Below are 25,339 nucleotides of genomic sequence, written 5' to 3'. Positions count from 1 at the left end.
GTTTCCATTGTGTGGCTCCATTCATGGAAGGCAGATTATGACACCAAGAAGGCCCTGGAAGCCCTACCATACACGGGAGACCTCCTGTTTGGACCAGAACTGAACAAGATTTTAGAGAAACTGGAAACGTCCAAGAGAGCTTGCCTGCCTTCAGCATCCTCTGTGCAGCCTCGAACGTCATCCTTTTGCCCACAGGGTAGGGCCAAAGGCCAGACTTTTACATGAGTATCTCGCACTATCAAGACCTCCAAGCCCAAGACCAAACAGGCTTGTGTTGCTAGACGTCCAACTACCAAGCAAGAGGACAAACCCTCAGCCTGACGGGGCGGGCCTCCCCCTGGGGGACCCCAGAGTGAGAGGCTGACTTCTTCAGTTTACCCACACATGACATCAAGTCACAACCGACGCCTGGGTCCAAGAAGTGTTCTCTCACGGGTATGCTCTTACCTTCCTAAGTTGTCATCCCAGACAATACTTCCCTACTACTCCGTCAACAGACCCTTGCAATCACAGGCACTGAAAGGAGTCATACACTCCTTACTACAGGTGGGGGTCATAATCCCTGTTCTGCAGCCTCAACAGGGTCAGGGGTTCTATTCTATGCTCTTTTTGGTTCAGAAACAAAATGGGTCCTACCGTCCCATTCTGAACCTAAATTTGCTGAACAGGTACCTCAAGGTCACCAAGTTTCGCATGGAAACACACCGTTCCATTGTCCTGGCTATGCGACCTGAGGATTATGTAGTCTCCCTGGATATACAGGATGCGTACCTCCATGTACATATAGCACCCTGTCATCAACAATATCTTCACTTTGCTATCCTATGCCAGAATTTCAAATTCCAGGTCCTGCTCTTCGGACTGTCTACAGCTCCCAGAGTGTTCACCAAGCTCATGGCCTTTCTAATGGCTCAAGATCTGTTACAGGATTCTCCGATTCAAATCCAGTCAGACAACACCACTGTGGTGGTTTATATAAATCGATGCAGGAGGTAACTCAATTTCTCATCTGGGCAGAATGCCACCTTCCAGCCATCTCTGCAATATTCATTCCAGGAGTCCTTAACTGGGATGCAGACTTTCTCAGTTGACAGGATATTCACGCAGGTGGATGGTCTCTACACCCAGAGGTCTTTCAGATTCTGGTACACAAATGTGGTCTTCCAGACGTCAATCTCATGGCCTCCAGACACAACCACAAGGTTCCAGTGTACGGAGCCAGGACACGAGATCCAGAAGCAAGCTTCGTGGGCGCACTCACAGTCCCATGTGCCTTCCATCTGGCCTTTCTCTTCCCTCCAGTGTCTTTCCTTCCCAGAGTACTATGGAAGTTCAAGGAAGATGGGGTCATGATCATACTCCTCCTTTCAGCTCAGGAGCGTTCTCTCCCTACTATAACTTCTTTGGGACATCCCAAGGTTAATCCTGTAGAGACCATGGACCCCAAAGAAGTAAAGAAAGAGTTATGGTAAAACTTACCTCTGTTAACTCTTTTTCTTTGAGGTCCATGGGATCCACAGGGTGCCCACCCTGATGAAACTAGCTTTAATGGGTTACCTTTACACCAATTCCCTTCTCTTATCTATGAGAGTGCATTTTCCTGTGTGTACCATTCTTCCTTCTCTCCTCTCTCCAGCTCCTGTTTTGGGCTTGTTAACTATAAAACTGAAGTATGAGGGGAGAGGAGCCCAGTGCATCCTGGGAGGCTGACAAGCTTTATTGTTTGGTGCCAGTCCTGGTCTCCACCAGCCATACTCAAGGTTAACCCTGTGGATCCCATGGGCCTTGAAGAAAAAGAGTTCCTTTCTGAAAACATGATCTGCAAGTGTTCTTGAGCATCAGAGTTGAAAACCAATGATTTATTGGGATCAGCGCTAATTGACTTAATAAGAACACCTTCATTACATTCTCTGTGTATGATTTTGGACCCTATTCATTTTTGTCCTGACCGCTGTCTTGTCTCTTTCCTGACCTGACCTCAGTCTGTTTACTAATTATGCTTGTTTGCTACCTGCCATAACTGTGTTTTGTGACCCTCCACTATTCTGTTTTCAGCATGCTTATTTTGTGTTCAGTTGCCATTTGTCATCTGGTATCTGCTCTGTGATTTAGTGTACATCAGTCTACTCTTTGTGTGCAGCAGCTTGGTAGTATAAACCTATATTACTGTACAAGACCTGGGGACAACTGAGTTCCAGTGAGCTTACACAGCTGTATGGGAAAGAGGAGTTTCTGAGGTCTATAGGTATACCTTGGATTGTAACCAGTGTTGCTGCAGCACCAACCACACATTGCAGGTGGGAGCGGGTAAGCACATAAAAACATACATGTAATGTTGTATGTGACACAGTCTGTGCTGGCTGCCTTACCTGGGTATCAGAAGCACCGCTGTGTTTCACTGACATGCCGCAGCACGGGACATAAGGTGGGTACACACTATTAGATATATCTGCAGATCAATTGATCTACAGATATATCTATGTACGGATCGGGCAGTGTGCTGTGCATACACACAGCCCGATCCGTCGGGGGACTGACGTCATGAACTGGGCGGGCGCTCGCGCCCGCCCAGTTCACCTGTCAATCACCGCCGGCCGCCGCAGCATGTGTACGGGCGGTCGTCCACACACAGCGACGGGCCAATATATCGTTAGATATATTGGCTGTCGGCTGTGCTGCGCGGCCGACGCGATACGTCTGTGAACGACGGAGTTCACAGACGTATCGCCCGTACACACTGGCCGACGGTCCCGCGATGTATCGGCCGTTCAAGAGAACGGCCGATACATCGACCAGTGTGTACGGGCCTATAGCGTTCAGTTTATCTATCTGCTATAAGCCCGCCCCCAGACTCCCATTGGCTAGTTTCACAGGAGTCGGGGGGGTGGGCATTTAAATTCTAATGTATTTTACATATAGTGCAAGATCTTTGTTATGTACGGTCCGTTATTAATTTTATACTATAGCCATGTAAACTCTATCGTTTGTATTTTATAAGGGGAATAAGAGCCTTAGTATGAAATTCTCTTAATAAAAATAAATAATCCATTATATTCCAATCTCTGAGTAGTTAAACTGTTTGGCTATCAGGTAGCGTGGCCGAGCGGTCTAAGGCGCTGGATTAAGGCTCCAGTCTCTTCGGGGGCGTAGGTTGGAATCCCACCGCTGCCATTTTTTATTATTGTTTGATACTATCTTGGAGAGGTGTTTGATCCTACAAGTGCTGTATCTACCCATATAATAATAGGTACAGCCCACACATTCCTGTTTCTGTCATACTAGATACCCATTCATATAAATCTTGCTTTAGTAGTATTTGTGTAATTGTTTTTCTAATGCTAGTGTGTAGCCAGTCATATCTAGTGCCAGCCCTGTGTACACTCAGAGTCATAGAATGGATCAGCTGCGCTATAGGAAAGTGGTACAATGATAAATAATTGCTGCAGTACGCCATTTTATACCTAGAGCAACAAAAAGAAAAAGAGGGCTCGTCCGGGATTTGAACCTGGGACCTCTCGCACCCTGAGCGAGAATCATACCCCTAGACCAACAAGTCAGTGTGAACAAGACCTGTTAACTGTTGTTAATATACATGTAATAATTATTCTGTTTTCACTATGTTTATTCTATTACAGGTTGAGTATCCCTTATCCAAAATGCTTGGGACCAGAGGTATTTTGGATATGGGATTTTTCCGTATTTTGGAATAATTGCATACCATAATGAGATATCATGGTGATGGGACTTAAGTCTAAGCACAGAATGCATTTATGTTACATATACACCTTATACACACAGCCAGGAATGTCATTTTGGCCAATATTTTTTATAAATTTGTGCATTAAACAAAGTGTGTCTACATTCACACAATTCATTTATGTTTCATATACACCTTATACACACAGCCTGAAGGTCATTTAATACAATATTTTTAATAACTTTGTGTATTAAACAAAGTTTGTGTACATTGAGCCATCAAAAAACAAAGGTTTCACTATCTCACTCTCACTCCAAAAAGTCCGTATTTCGGAATATTCCGTATTTCGGAATATTTGGATATGGGATACTCAACCTGTATTCATTTTGTTAAAAGAACAAAATGCTACAAAATAAAAGGTTTTGGAAATTGAACTAACTGGCTATCAAAACACGCGTAAATATACATATACATTGATAAAATATCCTCATCTCATGGATAGTGGGGTCATATGGACAGCAATCTCGAATGATGCAAGTGGAATGTTTGTGATAAGCTGTATACATTGACTAAATCTATCCATTTGCATCGGGAAGTAGCAAACTCAGGACGGTGCCATCACCGAGGCATCAGAAAAACACAAATGCACTTTTCAATTACTGGTCCCAAAATATGTATCCCTACAATGAACCTATTAGCTTTTGTTAATATAGGGATTTATCTGTGGCATACTTTGTCAGAGGTCTAACGTCCTAGAGAAAAAGCTATAGATTTCCAGTGATCTGGTAATGTGCAGTCACAGTGGTGATGTGGCTTTCCTCCGTAGTTTCACGGTGTCAGACTTAAAGCTGTTAGCAAAGTTTTTTACGGAACAGAATTATCAGAAATAAAAGTTGGGCTCGTCCGGGATTTGAACCCGGGACCTCTCGCACCCAAAGCGAGAATCATACCCCTAGACCAACGAGCCACATTGGTGCACTTTTCTCCTGTTCAGGAATGTGAGTGTAATGCTTTGGATTGTTATTGGGAAAGTCTTGTTCATGAGTAGGTTTACGCCGGGTACACACCGGGCGATAATGAAATGCCGGCGATGAATGACTCTATCGTTGGACGATATAGCGCTCAATAATATAGTAGGTGTACCCGGCTTTACTAAAGTGTGTAAAAATGAAAAGTCGTGCTGTCCACAGCAAACAGTCAGGTACCATCTTTTGGTATGCAATAGAGAAACAATATCTAGAACTTCATTGGTTGCTATGGCAACAACATCACTTTTCATTTTTAGAAATTGTAGTAAATCTACTCCAGGACTGTTACTGCCGTGCCCTTCTAGGACTGATGCAGGGGACCAGGAATGGACTGTGGGTGTTATTGGCCACCGGCATCCCACTGTGCATGAAATGGGTGTGTGTCATGAGTCATGGGGGTATGGCCTCCCAGCACGCCACATCTCTATGCATGCCGGCCCAGGCAGAGCGCAGGAGGCGGAGCTGGTAGTCCATGCCGGGGGCAAACGCAGGATTTACTCTGAGGGGGTTTCCAAACATATGTATGTATATATAACTATATATATATATATATATATATATAATATCTGGATGATAGACAGTGCCTAGTTAGACAGTCAATAGATAGACACCATATATTAGACAGTCATTAGGTCATAAGGGTCAAAAGGTCGACATGAAAAAGATAGAAACAAAAGGTTGTCAGGGTCAAAAGGTAGACATGAAAATGGTCGACATACAAATAGTTGACATACAAAAAGTAAACACAGGTTTTTGTTTTTTTTAAATTACGTTTTTGCCATTTTTTTTCATACCTTCTCTATCCAGAGTTGGTTATAAACCTTGTAGCGAGTGCAGCGAGCCATTGAGCCCGAAGCGTGGCGACCAAAGCGAGCCCCGCGAGGGGATGCCTTTCTACAATTGGGGGTATCAGATGACAAAACTATCCACACAAACCTCAAAAATGCAAAAAAATGTTGTCTACCTCTTTTTATGTCGACCATTTTCATGTCGACCTTTTGACCTTGTCTACCTTTTGACTGTCTAACATGTGGTGTCTATCTATTGACTGTCTAACTAGACACTGTCTCTCTGTTATACCACACCCATATGCATATATGTTCTTCTTTCGTGTTCCCTCTTTTAAAAGATGTTCACCTCCATCATGCTCAACTACAGCCTGTTAATTTGGGAGTTGCTGGCCATTACCATGAGCTGCCTGCAGTTCCTTCTGGAGTGAAACTCCATAGAAGCCACAGAAGTCCAGGAGACATGTTTCCAGGGATTTCATGAATGACCTTCTTAGCTTCCAAAGTAGCACCACAACCCACTTAAATGTTATGTCTGCAGTGGGCAGCAGTGATGCGACTTTGTTGACTTTTGGTCGCTGTCCGCTCTGTCGACTAGGGTTCATAGTAAGTCAACACAAGGGGTCAGTGAGGTGTTCCAACTGAAATTGCAAGATACAGTTACCACTCCTTGCCAAAATCGAACATACATTTAACATGTGGGTGTGACCGGCAGACTTAACCAATGCCAGCTCTGTGCACATTCTGAGTTCATGAAAAGAACCTCACCGGTAGGCGGGCTTAATAAGACCCTCAATCCTTCCGAGCTTTGCATAAGCAAAGTTGGGATGCGATTTCTCTATTGGTGCTTCAACAGTGGTATCTGCTCTGCCTGTTCATCAGCTTTGTCTACATCTCAGGTCTTCTTCACTGGTTACACTGGCTGACTTAACATCTCAGCCTCAATGGAGATCAGTTGCTTAGAATCGCAAATCAGCATTATAATGGCTGGGTAACCTGGGTTGACTGATTGCAGTGATTTTCAACTCCAGTGCTTAAGTTCCCACAAAAGGTAATTTCTTCTTCAGGGTCCGTGGTCTCTACAGGGTTAACCTTGGGTATGGCTGGTGGAGGCCAGGACTGGCACCGAACAATAAAGCTTGTGATCCTCCCAGGATGCACTGGGCTCCTCTCCCCTCATACCCCGCCCCCCAGGCTCAGGCACTTCAGTATATTCGATGCCGGCAGGAGCTGGTCACACTGAACAGGGGTGGCACACTGCAGCCCAAGCTTTTATATTTGTATTAGTTTTTTCTTTAAGATTTTTCTTTTTTTTCTTTGAGCAATCAGCACCTGGCAATCCAGAGAACGCCAGCGCTGATGCTCCAACACCCCTACCGGCCCGCAACACCACGACTGGGTAGGTGATTTGGCAGGGCCCCTGGCAATCACAGGGGTACCCAGGACTGCATCTGGATAACAATGTGGGACAGGTAAGGTGGATTCCCGCCTGTGGGACCCGCGTATAGCGCAGTCCATATATTGCCGGTCCCTGGAGACGGTTGGCGGTGCTGATGTGCTCCCGGAACATGAAGTGTTCCCGCGGCCACACGGTATCATATCAGCGCCCATTGCAGTTAAATTGAATATTCTGCATTGTACGTGACTTATGGTAGGGCTGATGCTTGGTTTTCACATCTGTTTCACTGTACATTATTATTACTTTCCCTTTTCTCTTTCTCAATAATACTGGTGTGTATTGGGTTGAATTTGCCACACTTTACTGTATACTGTATATTGTGTGCGCACATAGGGCCTAATTCAGACCTGATCGCTCCTCTGCGATTTTGCAGCAGTCTGCGATCAGATAGTCGCCGCCCATAGAGAGTGAAAACCCGCCCCGTGCAAATGAGCGAATGAATGCGTACGCCGTGCAAAAACTTCGCCAGTCAGCGGACATCTACAAATGCACCATCAAATTATTTTTCCAGTCTGTGCAGTCTGTGCGCAGCCCAGGATTTACTCCTACTGTGCGATACAAACAGGCTGATCGGGGCCGGAGCTGACATCACACCCCCTCCCAGAAAACGCTTGGGCACACATGCGTTTTTCCTGACACTCCCAGAAAACGTGCAGTTACCACCCACAAACTCCGCTTCCTGTCAATCACCTAGCGTACGCCAAGCGACCGAAATTTGCGCTCCATTCTTTTGCAGTTTGGCGTTGCGTCTGCGCTTTGTGATCCATACGCATGCACGGTCATTCAATAATTGCCCATCATGCGAAATCGCCCAACAGCGATTAGGTCTGAATTAAGCCCATTGTCACATACTGTCACGGTTGCACACTGCACATTTTGTGTGTAAACATTACTTACTGCGATGTCTAACAAAAGTAAGATCAAGCGGACAGAGGCATCTACTCTGGTAGCGTGTGCAGCCTGTAACATGGAGGTTTTACCTCAGGAATTGTCACAGGGCGGTCAGTACACAGCCTGTCTGGTGCCTCTCAGCCCTCCCAGTTCCTGTGCAGGAGCCCCCATGGGCATATTTCCCTGCGTTGCTGACCATATTGCTACCCCACCTGTGGCTCCCCCTATGGGTATACCACATCCACTGCAGCCCTCAATGGCTCCCCTATGGATTTCCAACAGCCATTACAGCCAGACAATTGCAGTCCCACTCATCCCTACTACATGGCTGGACTCATTCTCGAACTCTATAAAGCTGCTTCCTCTGCTGCATTTCACAACATGGTGCTGGGTCAGGATACCCTGCCTACACCTACTGCCACTAAACTTACTGTACCTTCCTCATAGGCTACTCCCCTCTCTGACTCAGAGGAATCATCAGTTGATGTTGATCAAGCTACGATTTCAGATGCAGAATACCCCTCAGGGAACGAGGAGGCCCCACCAAAATTTAATGTGGCTGCAGTAAATAGGGTGGTCAAATTCTCACTTCAGCTACAAGATGCTGAACCAGCCCCTACAACTAACGATCCTCTGTGCAAATGGCAGAAGGTAGTGCTAGCTGAATTTCCACACTGGATCACTTCTCAGAAACTATGAACGAGGCATGGAAAGCACCTACTAAGAAATTTACAGTGCCTAAAAACTCCACTCCTTTTACCCATTACCCACCTCAGATTGTGCAAAGTAGGAGACTCCACCTACGGTAGATGCTCATGTGATGCATTTAATTAAAAGCTCCATCTGCATCTTCTCTTAAGGAACTACCGGATAGACAAATGTATATGTGTCTCAAATCTCTGTACGCTCATACAAGAGTTTATAATCCTAACAATGGGGGTAATTGCAAGTTGAGCACAGCAGGAATTTTGTTAGCAATTGGGCAAACCCACGTGCACTGCAGGGGGGGCAGATATAACATGTGCAGAGAGAGTTAAATTTGGGTGTGGTGTGTTTAATCTGCAATCTAATTTGCAGTGTAAAAATAAAGCAGCCAGTATTTACCCTGCACAGAAATAAAATATCCCACCCAAATCTAACTCTCTCTGCACATGTTATATCTGCCTCCCTTGCAGTGCACATGCTTTTGCCCAACTGCTAACAAAATTCCTGCTGAGATCAACTCAGAATTACCCCCATTATGTGTACTAAACCGTGCGCTCCCTTTTTCACCTTACTTAGCAGCTGGTTTGTTCACACAAGGAACACACCTAATTCCAATGGATTATACTGCTCAAAGAAAAAGGATGAACAACCTGCGCTTAAAGATGCAGAAAAGAATACATATATAATGACTCTAATTAACAATGCTTTGGGTATCAGCAGATTTCCTCATTCCCCATAGGTATTTCTATTTCAAATGATCCTCTTACCTTATTTCTTATCTTCACCAGGATTAAATGAAATGGATCAGTTTCACTTACATTTCATTTCATTCCTGCATACACATCAAGGTATCTTTAAATAAATCAGCTTTCACATCCAGCTATATCCATATAGAAACACTCACTTTAAAATCCTTTCTCGCGTTCATCAAAAGGTATCTTTCTTGTCAGACAGATGTGTTGAGCAGAAAGGGTTTCTTTTAATACGATACCACGTAAAAGATTAATCCAAGATAAAAGGTTTAAAATGTTCCAATAAAAGTACATATAGTGAGACCGGATAGCAGGGATAAGAGACGCACGGTGCAGCGTCTGTGTGGTCGCTTACCGTGCCGGTTCTACACCTTGTGGTGCCCAGTGCAAAAGTTTCCACTGGCGCCCCCCCTGCGGCAAAACAGGGGCATGGGTTTATAGGGGAGGGTCGTGGCCAGTTATGCCCCCAGTAGCTGTGCCCCCAGATTTGCCCCAAGTAGTCGTGCCCCCAGTTGATTTGCCCCCTGTAGCTTTACCCCAGTAGCTGTGCCCCCAGTTAATTTGCCCCCAGTAGCGGTTCCCCCTGTAGTAGTGCCCCCTGTAGTAGTGCCCCCTGTAGCTGTACCCCCAGTTGATTTGCCCCCAGTAGCTGTTCCCCCTGTAGCAGTGCCCCCAGTATGTGCCCAATGTAGTTATGCCCCCTGTAAATGTGCCCCTTGTAGCTGTGCCCCCTATATGTGCCCCCAGTAGAAGTGCCCCTTGGAGCTGTGCCCCCTATATGTACCCCCCAGTAGTAGTGCCACTTGTATCTGTGCCCCCAGTAGTAGTGCCACTTGTATCTGTGCCCCCTGAATGTGCCCCCTGTAGTAGTGCCACTTGTATCTGTGCCCCCTGAATGTGCCCCCAGTAGTAGTGCCACTTGTATCTGTGCCCCCTGTATGTGCCCCCAGTAGTAGTGCCCCTTGTAGCTGTGCCCCCAGTAGTAGTGCCACTTGTATCTGTGCCCCCTGTATGTGCCCCCAGTAGTAGTGCCACTTGTAGCTGTGCCCCCTGTATGTGCCCCCTGTAGCCGCTCTGAATCCCTAAAAGAGAAACCACAATACTTACCAGCCTCGCTCCTGTTTCCGGACAACTGCTGCTGTCTCCGGGGCGCCGGCTCCTCTCTCCCATAGCAGCGCTGCACTGACACTAGGGGTCAATTTTGACCTCTAGCATCAATCAGCGATGCCGGCTGCAGCGTGCGCACATAGCGCTCGCTGCAGCCAGGAGCCGGGGAAGGAGGGAGGATACTTAGTAGCGGCTCTTGCTACGGCGGTGGCACCCTCAGGGTAGCAGTGCCCCAGGCAAAAAGCCTGCTTGCCCGTGGCAAGAGCCACTACTGGTCGCTTACTGCAGTTAGCGGGCACCAGCGGCTTTCAGATGAATACAAGCGGACCGGCTTCTCTCTCCTTGCGTCATGTGTCTCTCAACAACGGGGGCATCGACGCGTTTCAGATATTCGATCTCCTTCCTCAAGACTGACCCGTTCCTTAACACTTCAGGGTTTTTAAATAATAACTAATGTAGTTTGTGGGATCCAATAAATTTTTACCTCTTTGGAAAAAACACGACTTGGAATGAAATTGCCTGACAAACTGCATAAAGATACCTTGATAGGAACGACGCATGATCTATACGTGTGAGTCCCGGTACGATATCTATGAAAATTTTCTGCACCTTTGAAAAAGATACCTTGATGTGTTTGTTACTGGTGGTGTTTCCGTGAGTGTTGGGGTACGCTACCCTATTTTGCACTACCTTACTACCAGGCTTTATACATTAGTTATTTTGCTGTCTTATATAGATATATAGTATAACATATAAAGAATTACTTATCAAGACAACTGAGTAAAAGATACCATGATAGGAATTGCTCTACATCATCAAGAGTGAGTTGGGGTACGCTGTGTGCAACTGAAATAACACATTTGAAAGAAACCTTTATATGTTTCATATCCCCCTTTGCCCTGTGAGTTCTCGGGTACGCTCTATAAATTGATGCTTTCCACCTTTCCTATCGGTCTTCTCAACGCACTTCAAGGGTGAATTGACACGACATTTGATGGCATAAAGATACCTTTATATGCATGTATCCACCTATCACTGAGTGAGTGGGGTACGCTGGATCTGGATATCTAAGTCTACTTATCCAAAGACATTTTTTTTATTTGTTGTTGTGAAATACTACACATTGGTTGTCCTTTTATTTTTTCTGTTTTATACTTACGAGTTGGATTCTACATACTCGGAAAGCCGGACAGGGACATCTGAGTCGACACAATCAATCAGGAACGTAACCTTTCCCCTTTTTTTTGCTTGCGCTGTGTGTACTAGGAAGGTTTACCATTTTCTGTATTTATTCTTGTCTTTAAATGTGGTGACATTTATTTTGAACCATCAGGTACTATAGCTGCATTGCGCCACTTGAGGCACTTTCCTATTTTTCTGTTGCATTCTAGGGTTTTTAAACCCGTTTACTCACACGTGACCAATCATTCAAAATCAATGCATCTGTGTATCTAAATGCCACACGATAGTTCTAACACACGTTAAAAACATTGAGTAGATACAATATTGCCAAAAATACATTAGTTATTATTTAAAATAAATCCATTAAAAAGCACAATGATAAAAGCTTTACTGGATAGCTAAAACTACAACATCCACACGTGAAAACTCATGTACACCGCATGGAAAAAATGGAAAACACAAGAGAACATCATTAGTGTAGTTAATACAGAAGTGTATAAAACAATTATTTTTTCATCATAAAAACCATTTAGTTTCAAAGTCAGCGTTAAGTCCTTGTGGACATAAAGTCCTCATCTTAAATATAGTTTTCATTTCTAATTTAGCCAGTGCTGACTCTGTATTTTTAACCCTCCAGTGTGGCTTGGCTATTTTTATTCTACAAAAACTCTTGAGGGCTTTGATGTTACAATCATGTTTATCTCTAAAATGCAGAGAAACATTGTGTTTATCATATCCTTTTTGTATATATCGGACATGCTCACTCAATCTCTCCTTAAGTGATCTACTGGAGCCCACAGATACACTCTAAAAGATACACCACATTTTTGCTGCCGCAAGTGATGAATTCATTGATAGTTTCACGTTTATGTGTATTATTAGATAGATATTCAGTGATTTTATTGTCTGTTTTACATGATTTACATAGTGTGCAAGAACCACACCTAAAAAAAACCTTTGGTGAGTATTCTAGTGTTTCTTTTTTCCACTGGAATTGCACTTCTCACCAGTTGATCTTTCAAATTGTCCGCTCGTTTGAGGAAGGAGATCAAATATCTGAAACGCGTCGACGGCCCCGTTGTTGAGAGACGCAGGACGCAAGGAGAGAGAAGCCGGTCCACTTGTATTCATCTGAAAGCCGCTGGTGCCCACTAACTGCAGAAAGCGACCACACAGACGCTGCACCGTGCGTCTCTTATCCCTGCTATCCGGTCTCACTATATGTACTTTTATTGGAACATTTTAAACCTTTTATCTTGGAGTAATCTTTTACGTGGCATCGTAATAAAAGAAACCCTTTCTACTCAACACATCTGTCTGACAAGAAAGATACCTTTTGATGAACGCGAGAAAGGATTTTAAAGTGAGTGTTTCTATATGGATATAGCTGGATGTGAAAGCTGATTTATTTAAAGATACCTTGATGTGTATGCGGGAATGAAATGAAATGTAAGTGAAACTGATCCATTTAATTTAATCCCGGTGAAGATAAGAAATAAGGTGAGAGGATCATTTGAAATAGAAATACCTATGGGGAATGAGGAAATCTGCTGATACCCAAAGCATTGTTAATTAGAGTCATTATATATGTATTCTTTTCTGCATCTTTAAGCGCAGGTTGTTCATCCTTTCTCATACAAGAGCGATGGTTAGACCGGCCACGGCTACAGTCTGGGTAGGGAAAGCCATAGAGACTTGGGCCAACAACCTTGGACAGAGTTTTATGTCTGATCCCACTAAGGACCAATTGTCTTTGCTTTCTAATATTGGAGACGCAGCCTATTACATTGTTGAAGCAGCGTTGGACACTGTTCTGTTATCCTCCTAAGGCTTCAGCAGTTTCCATTGTGTGGCTCCATTCATGGTAGGCAGATTCTGACACCAAGAAGGCCCTGGAAGCCCTACCGTACATGGGAGAGCTCCTATTTGGACCAGAACTGAACAAGATTTTAGAGAAACTGGAAACTTCCAAGACAGTTTGCCTGCCTTCAGCATCCTCTGTGCAGCCTCGAACGTCATCCTTTCGATGGCAGGGCAAGGCCAAAGTCCAGACTTTTACATGAGTATCTCGCACTATCAAGACCTCCAAGCCCAAGATCAAACAGGCTTGGGTTGCTAGACATCCAACTACGAAGCCAGAGGACAAACCCTCAGCGTGACGGGGTGGGCCTCTCCCTGGGGGACCCCAGAGTGAGAGGCCGACTTCTTCAGTTTGCCCACACATGGCGTCAAGTCACAACTGATGCCTGGGTCCAAGAAGTGGTCTCTCACGGGTATGCTTTTTCCTTCCTAAGGTGTCCTCCCAGACAATACTTCCCTAATACTCCATCAACAGACCCTTGCACCCACAGGCACTGAAAGGAGTCATATACTCCTTACTACAGGCGGGGGTCATAAGTCCTGTTCGGCAGCCTCAACAGGGTCAGGGGTTCTATTCTACACACTTTTTGGTTCAGAAACCAAATGGGTCCTACCGTCCCATTCTGAACCTGAAGTTGCTGAACAGGTACCTCAAGGTTATACAAAAAAGAATACCAAGAACTAGCGCTATATATTAAAATTACAGTAAAAATGATAGGGATATTGCATGGAAACACATCGTTCCATTGTCCTGGCTATGCGACCTGAGGATTATATGGTCTCCCTGAATATACAGGATGCGTACCTCCATGTACCTATAGCACCCTGTCATCAACAATATCTTCAATTTGCTGTCCTAAGCCAGAATTTCCAATTCCAGGTCCTGCCCTTCGGACTGTCTACAGCTCCCAGGGTGTTCACCAAGCTCATGGTGGTGATGGCTCAGGATCTGTTACCGGGTTCTCCGATTCAAATCCAGTCAGACAACACCACTGCGGTGGCTTATATAAATCGATGCAGGAGGTAACTCAACTTCTCATCTGGGCAGAACGCCACCACAAGGTTCCAGTGTACGGAGCCAGGACATGAGATCCAGAAGCGAGCTTCGTGGGCACACTCACAGTCCCATGTGCCTTCCATCTGGCCTATCTCTTCCCTACAGTGTCTTTCCTTCCCAGAGTACTATGGATGTTCAAGGAAGACGGCAGCATGATCATACTCCTCCTTTCAGCTCAGGACCGTTCCCTCCCTATTATAATTGCTTTGGGACATCCCAAGGTTAATCCTGTAGAGACCATGGACCCCAAAGAAGAAAAGAAAGAGTTATGGTAAAACTTACCCTCTGTTAACTCTTTTTCTTTGAGCTCCACGGGATCCACAGGGTGCCCACCCTGATGCATATAGCTTCAATGGGTTACCTGTACACCAATTCCCTTCTTTTATCTATGAGAGTATGATTTTCTGTGTGTACCATTCTTCCTTCTCTCCTCTCTCCAGCTCCTGTTTTGGGCTTGTTAACTAAAACTGAAGTGCCTGAGCATGGGGGGCGGGGTATGAGGGGAGAGGAGCCCAGTGAATCCTGGGAGGCTGACAAGCTTTATTGTTTGGTGCCAGTCCTGGTCTCCACCAGCCATACTCAAGGTTAACCCTGTGGATCGCCTGGGCCTTGAAGAAAAAGAGTTGCTTTCTAAAAATATGAACTGCAAGTGTACTTGAGCATCGGAGGTGAAAACCACTGATTTATTGGGATCAGCTTTAATTGACTTAATAAGAACACCTTCATTACATTCTCTGTCTGTGTATGATTTTGGACCCTATTCATTTTTGTCCTGACCTCAGTCTGTTTACTAATTATGCTTGTTTGCTACCTGCCATAACTGTGTTTTGTGACCCTCTACTACTCTGTTTGCTGCTTTGTTCAGTTGCCATTTGTCATCTGGTATCTGCTCTGTGATTTAGTATACATCAGTCTACCCTTTGTAGACAGCTTGGTAGTATAAACCTATATTACTGTACAAGACCTGGGGACAACTGAGTTCCAGTGAGCTTACACAGCTGTATGGGAAAGAGGAGTTTCTGAGGTCTATAGGTTTATTAAATAACTGGTTACATACCTTGGATTGTAACCATTGTTGCAGCTGCTCCTGGGCTGCAACGCCAACCACACATTGCAGGTGGGAGCCGGTAAGCACATAAAAACATACATGCAATGTTGTATGTAACACACAGTCTGTGCTGGCTGCCTTACCTGGGTATCAGAAGCACCGCTGTGTTTCACTGACCTGCCGCAGCACGCTACATAGCGTTCAGTTTATCTATCTGCTATAAGCCCGCCCCCAGACTCCCATTGGCTAGTTTCACAGGAGTCTGGGGGTGGGCATTTAAATTCTAATGTATTTTACATATAGTGCAAGATCTTTGTTATGTACTGTCTGTTATTAATTGTATACTATAGCCATGTAAACTCTCTCATTTGTATTTTATAAGGTGTTGTAACTCAATAGCATACACACCATTAGTGCACTATGGGTTATAATTACTAAGTGGTGGCTTTCCAAAGTCCACGGGATCTAAAATGGCAATAATATGAAATGCAAAACACGCCTAGTTTTGCAGTTAGGGCCTTAGGGGGTAATTCATACCTGATCACAGCAGGAAATTTGTTAGCAGTTGGGCAAAACCATGTGCACTGCAAGGGGGGCAGATATAACATTTGCAGAGAGAGTTAGATTTGGGTGGGTTATTTTGTTTCTGTGCAGGGTAAATATGTGGTACCCATGTTTGGGGTACCTCTACTACCCCTCAGCGCTATGGGGGAGGCCCTTTTTGTGTAACTGGCACTGCTAGGGTTAAAACCCCTTCCCTAGTACCAGACAACAACGGGAGCACTAGGACCCAGCGCCACGAATACCTGGGAGCTGCAGAGGCTGGGATTGGCCGCCCACAGAGCGGGAAGGAGCGGGCCGAGTGATTCGAAGGAGGCAGAGCGCGGGAGAGCAGGGGTTGGTTGGCTCGGAAAAGACGGCTGGCGCCAGTGTGAGGAGAGAGGTGCCGGGAGTGTGTCACACGGCTGCCCGACGGAGGAGAACAGAGCGCAGCGGAGGGGAGAAGTGACCCTGCCGCCAGGGCTAACACCACCGCAGATTGCCGGGCAGCGTGTGTGGAGAGCGGCACGCTGCTGCGGCTTGCAGAGGAGATCCGCCGGGCCAGTGCCGCGCAGAGGAGACAGAGAGCGACGCTGCAAGAAGCCAGCCCAGGCCCGGGAGACAAAGCTGACCTTGTGTGTGTCCAGCAGAGGGGGAGAGCAGCAGGACCAGCTGGCCCTCGTTGTGGTCCCAGGAGGCAGCCGCGATAACAGCAAGGTATCAGCAGCCAGAGCCGGGCAGCGGGACACTAGAGGATACCACTAGAGACCAGGTACTTGCACACTAACAGCCTCACCCGGGACACTTCACAAGGGAATCAGAACCACAAGCCCCCCTCTATTCCAACCCTAGCTAGATACAGATGCTTTAATAGAGGGAAACTGTACACCTTGTCTAAACACCCCTCCAGTAATAGGGGCACCTGACGCTGCTGAACTACTTACCTTTCCGTGGATACAAATACGGTTAGTACCGTTGGCCATTGCTACCGTGTCAGATTGCGAACAGTTAGTGTTGCACACATCCCTACGAATACTTACCTTACGTCCACCGACGTCTTCCCAGGAGTTCTCTGTTAGAGCGCAAGAGTTCTGTTAAAGGAACACTGACCGTAAACACCCACTGAGGCGCGAGAATTGCACATTAGTGCCCGGCGTGTAGTGCCATCCTATGGACAGTTTAAGAAGTGCATCAAAATTACTGTCGGGACATTGCTTATCCTGAGATATCGCTACATATCAAGTGCTTGCTATCGCATGTAATGTATTTGATTGTTTAACCCAGTTATTGTCATGCCTTTGATATCTCTAAGCTGTGATTACTGTTATGGACAGGGAAAGAATCAGGGTATTGTAATGATGTCCGACCTATGCAATTGCTTCTAACGAGTGATGAGTTATAATGGTGACTGGTTCCTTCAGTTCAATAAATGATTGGCACCGTCTCCATGTGTAGTAGTCCTTGAGCATATTGTGTTTGGGTTGTCCTCCGGGGTTCTCCGGGCCCTTCTGCCCCAGCCTTACAGGTGATGGAAGTATAGCCGCTGGCCTCGACATCGCTGAAGAGTGGATACGGCCGACCACGAACACGACAGAGCTTCAAGTACGAACCCACTTTATCGTGATATTACAAATACTGGCTGCTTTATTTTTACACTGCAATTTAGATTTCAGTTTGAACATGCCCCACCCAAATCTAACTCTCTCTGCACATGTTACACCTGCCCCGCCTGCAGTGCACATGGTTTTGCCCAACTGCTAACAAATTTGCTGCTCTGATCAACTCTGAATTAAGCCCCTAGTTAGTATGGATTGCATCAGCAATGCGATCACATACTGAACTATTAATTCCCAATGCAGAGGCGCAGCAGCCGTACTGCGCATGCGCAGACAGTGAGATGCGATCGCATGTCACTTATGCAAATGCCTCTGCCTAATTGACAGGCAGAGATGTTCACGGGCGGTGACTCGGCATTGTGTGGGCGTGTTGTCACAAACGGAGGTGGGTTCGGGGCATCCGCGTGACATCACAATCACACGTGGCTGCTGCAACCCAAAAAATGGCTGCCCTGTGCCTGCCTTTGCAGCTTGGCTGCGGAGGCAGGGGGGCTTTCAGAAATCAGTGATGTGATCACAATTGAATTGCGATCGCACGGCTGCCGAGTATTTGCATGCTAGGCAGCCTTAATCCTGTGCTGGTCGCCCCCCGCATGCGATCGCAGTCACTTGCAGTTTTGCTAAAATAGCAAAACTGCAACTGAAGCTGAATAACGTCCGTAGTAAGAAATCCTGTCAATAAAGATAAATAATCCATTATAGTCCAATCTCTGAGTAGTTAAACTGATTGGCTATTGGGTAGCGTGGCCGAGTGGTCTAAGGCGCTGCATTAAGGCTCCCGTCTCTTTGGGGGCGTGGGTTCGAATCCCACCACTGCCATAATTTTTTTTTATTGTTTGATACTATCTTGGAGAGGTGTTTGATGTGCATACTACAAGTGCTGTATCTACCCATATAATAATAGGTACAGCCCACACGTTCCTGTTTCTGTCATACTATATACCCATTGATATACATCTTGCTTTAGTAGTATTTTTGTAATTGTTTTTCTAATGCTAGTGGGTAGCCAGTCATATCTAGTGCCAACCCTGTGTACACTCAGAGTTCATAGAATGGATCAGCTGCGCTATAGGAAAGTGGTACAATGATAAATAATTGCTGCAGTACGCCATTTTATACCTAGAGCAACAAAAAGAAAAAGAGGGCTCGTCCGGGATTTGAACCCGGGACCTCTCGCACCCTGAGCGAGAATCATACCCCTGGACCAACAAGTCAGTGTGCACAAGACCTGTTAACTGTTGTTAATATACATGTAATATAATTATTCTGTTTTCACTATGTTTATTCTATTATTTTATTCATTTTGTTAAAAAACATAATGCTGCAAATACAAATCAACAAAACATAGCATAAAAGGTTTTGTAAATTTAACTAATTGGGTATCAAAACACGCGTAAATATACATATACATTGATAAAATATCCTCATCTCATGGATAGTGGGGTCATACGGACAGCAATCTCGAATAATGTAAGTGGAAAGTTCGCGATAAGCTGTATACATTGACTAAATCTATCCATTTGCATTGTGAAGTAGCAAACTCAGGACCGGTGACATCACCGAGGCATCAGAAAAACACAAAAGCACTTTTCAATTACTGGCCCCAAAAATGTATCCCTACAATGAACCTGCTAGCTTTTGTTAATATTGAGATTTCTCTGTGGCATACTTTGTCAGAGGTCTAACTTCCTAGAGAAAAAGCTATAGATTTCCAGTGATCTGGTAATGTGCAGTCACAGTGGTGATGTGGCTTTCCTCCGTAGTTTCATGTTGTCAGGTTTGAAGCTGTTAGCAAAGGTTTTTATGGAACAGAATTATCGGAAAAACAAAAGTTGGGCTCGTCCGGGATTTGAACCCGGGACCTCTCGCACCCAAAGCGAGAATCATACCCCTAGACCAACGAGCCTGCTGATTTCTTGCTGTGATGTGACATCTAGTGATACAAGATTTCCACGGGCTGCAGTTGGAAATGCTTCTCAGCAGTTTCTCATTCATTCAAGGCTTATGAATGCTACTTGTTATACACTTCTGCAAACGTGGAAGTGTATAACACCATTGTTCTTCGAGGTATCGGAATATGGAGCCTAGCTCTGTCCCCCGACACTCCAGAGTAGCCACTCCCCCAGACTCTGATTGGACCGCAGTCCAGTGAATAGTAAAGCAGAGGTGATCATCGGTGGGTGAATCTTTCGCTCGTTTCCTTGCAGATGGTTTCACACCATTGAGGTTAACCATTAATGGTACCACTGATGGTTAACCCACCGATGACCATACCTATCAACATCTACAGAAGCAGGTGAATTTGGGATCTAGTGTTGAGAACCCAATATGTAGGGCTCTCTACAGGGGAAAAAACATCCAGAAGTCTATTCATCATCACTATTGGACTTGTTACATAAATCCAGAAATCCTAGATTCCGCATGTTTTAAGTAATGGGCCCATTTATTATTAGGGCCCCAATGGGACCACCTAGTATTCAGCAAACTCTGAAAACTGAAAGTCTTCGGAGTTTGCCTGCAGAACCAACGCCATCTTCAAATGGCGTATGTTCTATCAACCATCCATTAGAAGGTGGATGGGGCGTTCTTCATGATGTCACGTAATGACAGTTGGTATGGATTTTGACCCCTCCCACTAATGTCAGTGACGACACTTCCAGTATTCCAGCGTAACACACATCTCCAGTCTCCGTACTCTCCTGTTATTTCCCATACTTACTTATCACATATCACCTCATGATAAAACGCAGATACTCCTGAAAATCATCCAGTAACAACGTCACAGCATTATCCACAATGGGAAAGGAGTATAAAAGAAAGGAAAAAGGTACACAGGGATGCAAGAGAAAGACAAAGCGAGGTTGTCCAAAAATGCACAATAGGCAATTCTAAACATCTATATAATAAAATCGAATACTGATAAGAGAAAAAAGATGAGGGAAAGAGAGATGGAGTAAGATGGGGTTACAAAGGAGGGGGAAAAGAGGCGGGGGAGTTTGTAAATAGAGAGGAGAGACTGCAATTGAAGCTGAATAACGTCCTTAGTTAGAAATCCTGCTAATAAAGATAAATAATCCATTATATTCCAATCTCTGAGTAGTTAAACTGTTTGGCTATCAGGTAGCGTGACCGAGCGGTCTAAGGCGCTGGATTAAGGCTCCAGTCTCTTTGGGGGCGTGGGTTCGAATCCCACCGCTGCCATTTTTTTTTCATTGTTTGATACTATCTTGGAGAGGTGTTTGATCCTACAAGGGCTGTATCTACCCATATCATAATAGGTACAGCCCACACATTCACACGTTCCTATTTCTGTCATACTAGATACCCATTCATATAAATCATGCTTTAGTAGTATTTTTGTAATTGTTTTTCTAATGCTAGTCTGTAGCCAGTCATATCTAGTGCCAGCCCTGTGTACACTCAGAGTCATAGAATGGATCAGCTGCGCTATAGGAAAGTGGTACAATGATAAATAATTGCTGCAGTACGCCATTTTATACCTGCAGCAACAAAAAGAAAAAGTGGGCTCGTCCGGGATTTGAACCCGGGACCTCTCGCACCCTAAGCGAGAATCATACCCCTAGACCAACGAGCCAGTGTGAACAAGTTTCGTTAACTGTTGTTAACATACACGTAATATAATTATTCTGTTTTCACTGTTTATTCTATTGTTTTATTCATTTTGTTAAAAGAACAAAATGCTATAAAATACATTTTTTTGTAAATTGAACTTATTGGGTATCAAAACACGCGTAAATATACATATACATTGATAAAATATCCTCATCTCATGGATAGTGGGGTCATATGGACAGCAATCTCGAATGATGTAAGTGGAAAGTTTGCGATAAGCTGTATACATTGACTAAATCTATCCATTTGCATTGTGAAGTAGCAAACTCAGGACCGGTGACATCACCGAGGCATCAGAAAAACACAAATGCACTTTTCAATTACTGGCCCCAAAAATGTATCCCTACAATGAACCTGCTAGCTTTTGTTAATATTGGGATTTATCTGTGGCATACTTTGTCAGAGGTCTAACGTCCTAGAGAAAAAGCTATAGATTTCCAGTGATCTGGTAATGTGCAGTCACAGTGGTGATGTGGCTTTCCTCCGTAGTTTCATGTTGTCAGGTTTGAAGCTGTTAGCAAAGGTTTTTATGGAACAGAATTATCGGAAAAACAAAAGTTGGGCTCGTCCGGGATTTGAACCCGGGACCTCTCGCACCCAAAGCGAGAATCATACCCCTAGACCAACGAGCCAGCTGATTTCATACAGTCATGTGACATCTAGTGATACAAGATTTCCACGGGCTGCAGTTGGAAATGCTTCTCAGCAGTTTCTCATTCATTCAAGGCTTATGAATGCTACTTGTTATACACTTCTGCAAACGTGGAAGTGTATAACACCATTGTTCTTCGAGGTATCGGAATATGGAGCCTAGCTCTGTCCCCCGACACTCCAGAGTAGCCACTCCCCCAGACTCTGATTGGACCGCAGTCCAGTGAATAGTAAAGCAGAGGTGATCATCGGTGGGTGAATCTTTCGCTCGTTTCCTTGCAGATGGTTTCACACCATTGAGGTTAACCATTAATGGTACCACTGATGGTTAACCCACCGATGACCATACCTATCAACATCTACAGAAGCAGGTGAATTTGGGATCTAGTGTTGAGAACCCAATATGTAGGGCTCTCTACAGGGGAAAAAACATCCAGAAGTCTATTCATCATCACTATTGGACTTGTTACATAAATCCAGAAATCCTAGATTCCGCATGTTTTAAGTAATGGGCCCATTTATTATTAGGGCCCCAATGGGACCACCTAGTATTCAGCAAACTCTGAAAACTGAAAGTCTTCGGAGTTTGCCTGCAGAACCAACGCCATCTTCAAATGGCGTATGTTCTATCAACCATCCATTAGAAGGTGGATGGGGCGTTCTTCATGATGTCACGTAATGACAGTTGGTATGGATTTTGACCCCTCCCACTAATGTCAGTGACGACACTTCCAGTATTCCAGCGTAACACACATCTCCAGTCTCCGTACTCTCCTGTTATTTCCCATACTTACTTATCACATATCACCTCATGATAAAACGCAGATACTCCTGAAAATCATCCAGTAACAACGTCACAGCATTATCCACAATGGGAAAGGAGTATAAAAGAAAGGAAAAAGGTACACAGGGATGCAAGAGAAAGACAAAGCGAGGTTGTCCAAAAATGCACAATAGGCAATTCTAAACATCTATATAATAAAATCGAATACTGATAAGAGAAAAAAGATGAGGGAAAGAGAGATGGAGTAAGATGGGGTTACAAAGGAGGGGGAAAAGAGGCGGGGGAGTTTGTAAATAGAGAGGAGAGACTGCAATTGAAGCTGAATAACGTCCTTAGTTAGAAATCCTGCTAATAAAGATAAATAATCCATTATATTCCAATCTCTGAGTAGTTAAACTGTTTGGCTATCAGGTAGCGTGACCGAGCGGTCTAAGGCGCTGGATTAAGGCTCCAGTCTCTTTGGGGGCGTGGGTTCGAATCCCACCGCTGCCATTTTTTTTTCATTGTTTGATACTGTCTTGGAGAGGTGTTTGATCCTACAAGGGCTGTATCTACCCATATCATAATAGGTACAGCCCACACATTCACACGTTCCTATTTCTGTCATACTAGATACCCATTCATATAAATCATGCTTTAGTAGTATTTGTGTAATTGTTTTTCTAATGCTAGTCTGTAGCCAGTCATATCTAGTGCCAGCCCTGTGTACACTCAGAGTCATAGAATGGATCAGCTGCGCTATAGGAAAGTGGTACAATGATAAATAATTGCTGCAGTACGCCATTTTATACCTGCAGCAACAAAAAGAAAAAGTGGGCTCGTCCGGGATTTGAACCCGGGACCTCTCGCACCCTAAGCGAGAATCATACCCCTAGACCAACGAGCCAGTGTGAACAAGTTTCGTTAACTGTTGTTAACATACACGTAATATAATTATTCTGTTTTCACTGTTTATTCTATTGTTTTATTCATTTTGTTAAAAGAACAAAATGCTATAAAATACATTTTTTTGTAAATTGAACTTATTGGGTATCAAAACACGCGTAAATATACATGTACATTGATAAAATATCCTCATCTCATGGATAGTGGGGTCATATGGACAGCAATCTCGAATGATGTAAGTGGAAAGTTTGCGATAAGCTGTATACATTGACTAAATCTATCCATTTGCATTGTGAAGTAGCAAACTCAGGACCGGTGACATCACGAGGCATCAGAAAAACACAAATGCACTTTTCAATTACTGGCCCCAAAAATGTATCCCTACAATGAACCTGCTAGCTTTTGTTAATATTGGGATTTATCTGTGGCATACTTTGTCAGAGGTCTAACGTCCTAGAGAAAAAGCTATAGATTTCCAGTGATCTGGTAATGTGCAGTCACAGTGGTGATGTGGCTTTCCTCCGTAGTTTCATGTTGTCAGGTTTGAAGCTGTTAGCAAAGGTTTTTATGGAACAGACTTATCGGAAAAACAAAAGTTGGGCTCGTCCGGGATTTGAACCCGGGACCTCTCGCACCCAAAGCGAGAATCATACCCCTAGACCAACGAGCCAGCTGATGTCATACAGTCATGTGACATCTAGTGATACAAGATTTCCACGGGCTGCAGTTGGAAATGCTTCTCAGCAGTTTGTCATTCATTCAAGGCTTATGAATGCTACTTGTTATACACTTCCACACACGTATCAGTTTTTATGGCGTCCTGACCGTGTTTGTGCCTGGGGCTATATTCCTCCCCTTCCATCCCTCCCCTCTCTATAAATAGAGCCGTAATCCACATATGACAGCTGCTGAGAACAGTAAGACTGGTTTAGTCTGTGTCCCATAGTGATTAAAGCCTTGTGTGTGTTGCTGAGACTCCAGCTGAAAATGAAAACCTGTGGGTGCCCTATATCTAGGGATAACCATCAGTATTTCAACATCAATTGTTTATGTCCGATGTTGATTTTTTTCCCCATCAATGGGGGAGTACCAGATAATTTCCTACCACTGATGATACAGAACCATCACATTTTTTTTTCTTCAAGGTATCGGAACATGGAGCCTAGCTCTGTCCCTCGACACTCCAGCGTAGCCACTCCCCCGGACTCTGATTGGACCATAGCCCAGTGAATAGTAAAGCAGAGGTGATCATTGGTGGGTGAATCTTTCGATAGTTCCCTTGTAGATGGTTTCACACCATTGAGGTTAACCATCAATGGTACCACTGATGGTTAACCCACCGATGACCATCCCTACCAACATCTACAGAAGCAGGTGAATTTGGGATCTAGTGTTGAGAACCCAATATGTAGGGCTCTCTACAGGGGAAAAAATCTAGAAGTCTATTCATCATCACTATTAGTCTCGTTACATAAATCCAGAAACCCTAGATTCCGCATGTTTTAAGTAATGGGCCCATTCAATATTAGGGCCCCAATGGGACCACCTAGTATTCAGCAAACTCTGAAAACTGAAAGTCTTCGGAGTTTGCCTGCAGAACCAACGCCATCTTCAAATGGTGTATGTTCTGTCAACCATCCATTAGAAGGTGGATGG

The 25,339-nt window shown here is 44.6% G+C and overlaps 10 non-coding genes across 10 annotated transcripts; 4 read left to right on the top strand and 6 right to left on the bottom strand.

Annotated features, from left to right (window-relative positions):
* The first annotated feature begins 3,089 nt into the window (after positions 1-3,089).
* TRNAL-AAG (transfer RNA leucine (anticodon AAG)) lies at positions 3,090-3,171 on the top strand. The gene has a single exon. It is a non-coding gene; the product is annotated as a tRNA-Leu (tRNA).
* Positions 3,172-4,592: 1,421 nt separating this feature from the next.
* On the bottom strand, positions 4,593-4,664 carry TRNAP-UGG (transfer RNA proline (anticodon UGG)). Its single transcript has one exon. It is a non-coding gene; the product is annotated as a tRNA-Pro (tRNA).
* Positions 4,665-18,467: 13,803 nt separating this feature from the next.
* Positions 18,468-18,549, top strand: TRNAL-AAG (transfer RNA leucine (anticodon AAG)). Its single transcript has one exon. It is a non-coding gene; the product is annotated as a tRNA-Leu (tRNA).
* Positions 18,550-19,564: 1,015 nt separating this feature from the next.
* On the bottom strand, positions 19,565-19,636 carry TRNAP-UGG (transfer RNA proline (anticodon UGG)). Its single transcript has one exon. It is a non-coding gene; the product is annotated as a tRNA-Pro (tRNA).
* A 1,213-nt stretch (positions 19,637-20,849) lies between these two features.
* Positions 20,850-20,931, top strand: TRNAL-AAG (transfer RNA leucine (anticodon AAG)). The gene has a single exon. It is a non-coding gene; the product is annotated as a tRNA-Leu (tRNA).
* Positions 20,932-21,253: 322 nt separating this feature from the next.
* TRNAP-AGG (transfer RNA proline (anticodon AGG)) lies at positions 21,254-21,325 on the bottom strand. Its single transcript has one exon. It is a non-coding gene; the product is annotated as a tRNA-Pro (tRNA).
* A 598-nt stretch (positions 21,326-21,923) lies between these two features.
* On the bottom strand, positions 21,924-21,995 carry TRNAP-UGG (transfer RNA proline (anticodon UGG)). The gene has a single exon. It is a non-coding gene; the product is annotated as a tRNA-Pro (tRNA).
* A 1,213-nt stretch (positions 21,996-23,208) lies between these two features.
* TRNAL-AAG (transfer RNA leucine (anticodon AAG)) lies at positions 23,209-23,290 on the top strand. Its single transcript has one exon. It is a non-coding gene; the product is annotated as a tRNA-Leu (tRNA).
* Positions 23,291-23,612: 322 nt separating this feature from the next.
* TRNAP-AGG (transfer RNA proline (anticodon AGG)) lies at positions 23,613-23,684 on the bottom strand. Its single transcript has one exon. It is a non-coding gene; the product is annotated as a tRNA-Pro (tRNA).
* Positions 23,685-24,281: 597 nt separating this feature from the next.
* Positions 24,282-24,353, bottom strand: TRNAP-UGG (transfer RNA proline (anticodon UGG)). Its single transcript has one exon. It is a non-coding gene; the product is annotated as a tRNA-Pro (tRNA).
* Positions 24,354-25,339: the final 986 nt, after the last annotated feature.

Source organism: Pseudophryne corroboree, chromosome 6, assembly GCF_028390025.1.
Source record: "Pseudophryne corroboree isolate aPseCor3 chromosome 6, aPseCor3.hap2, whole genome shotgun sequence".
Taxonomy (NCBI): Eukaryota; Metazoa; Chordata; class Amphibia; order Anura; family Myobatrachidae; genus Pseudophryne; species Pseudophryne corroboree.
The sequence above is the reverse complement of the archived record's forward strand: the minus strand, read 5'-3'. Positions and strand labels throughout refer to the sequence as shown.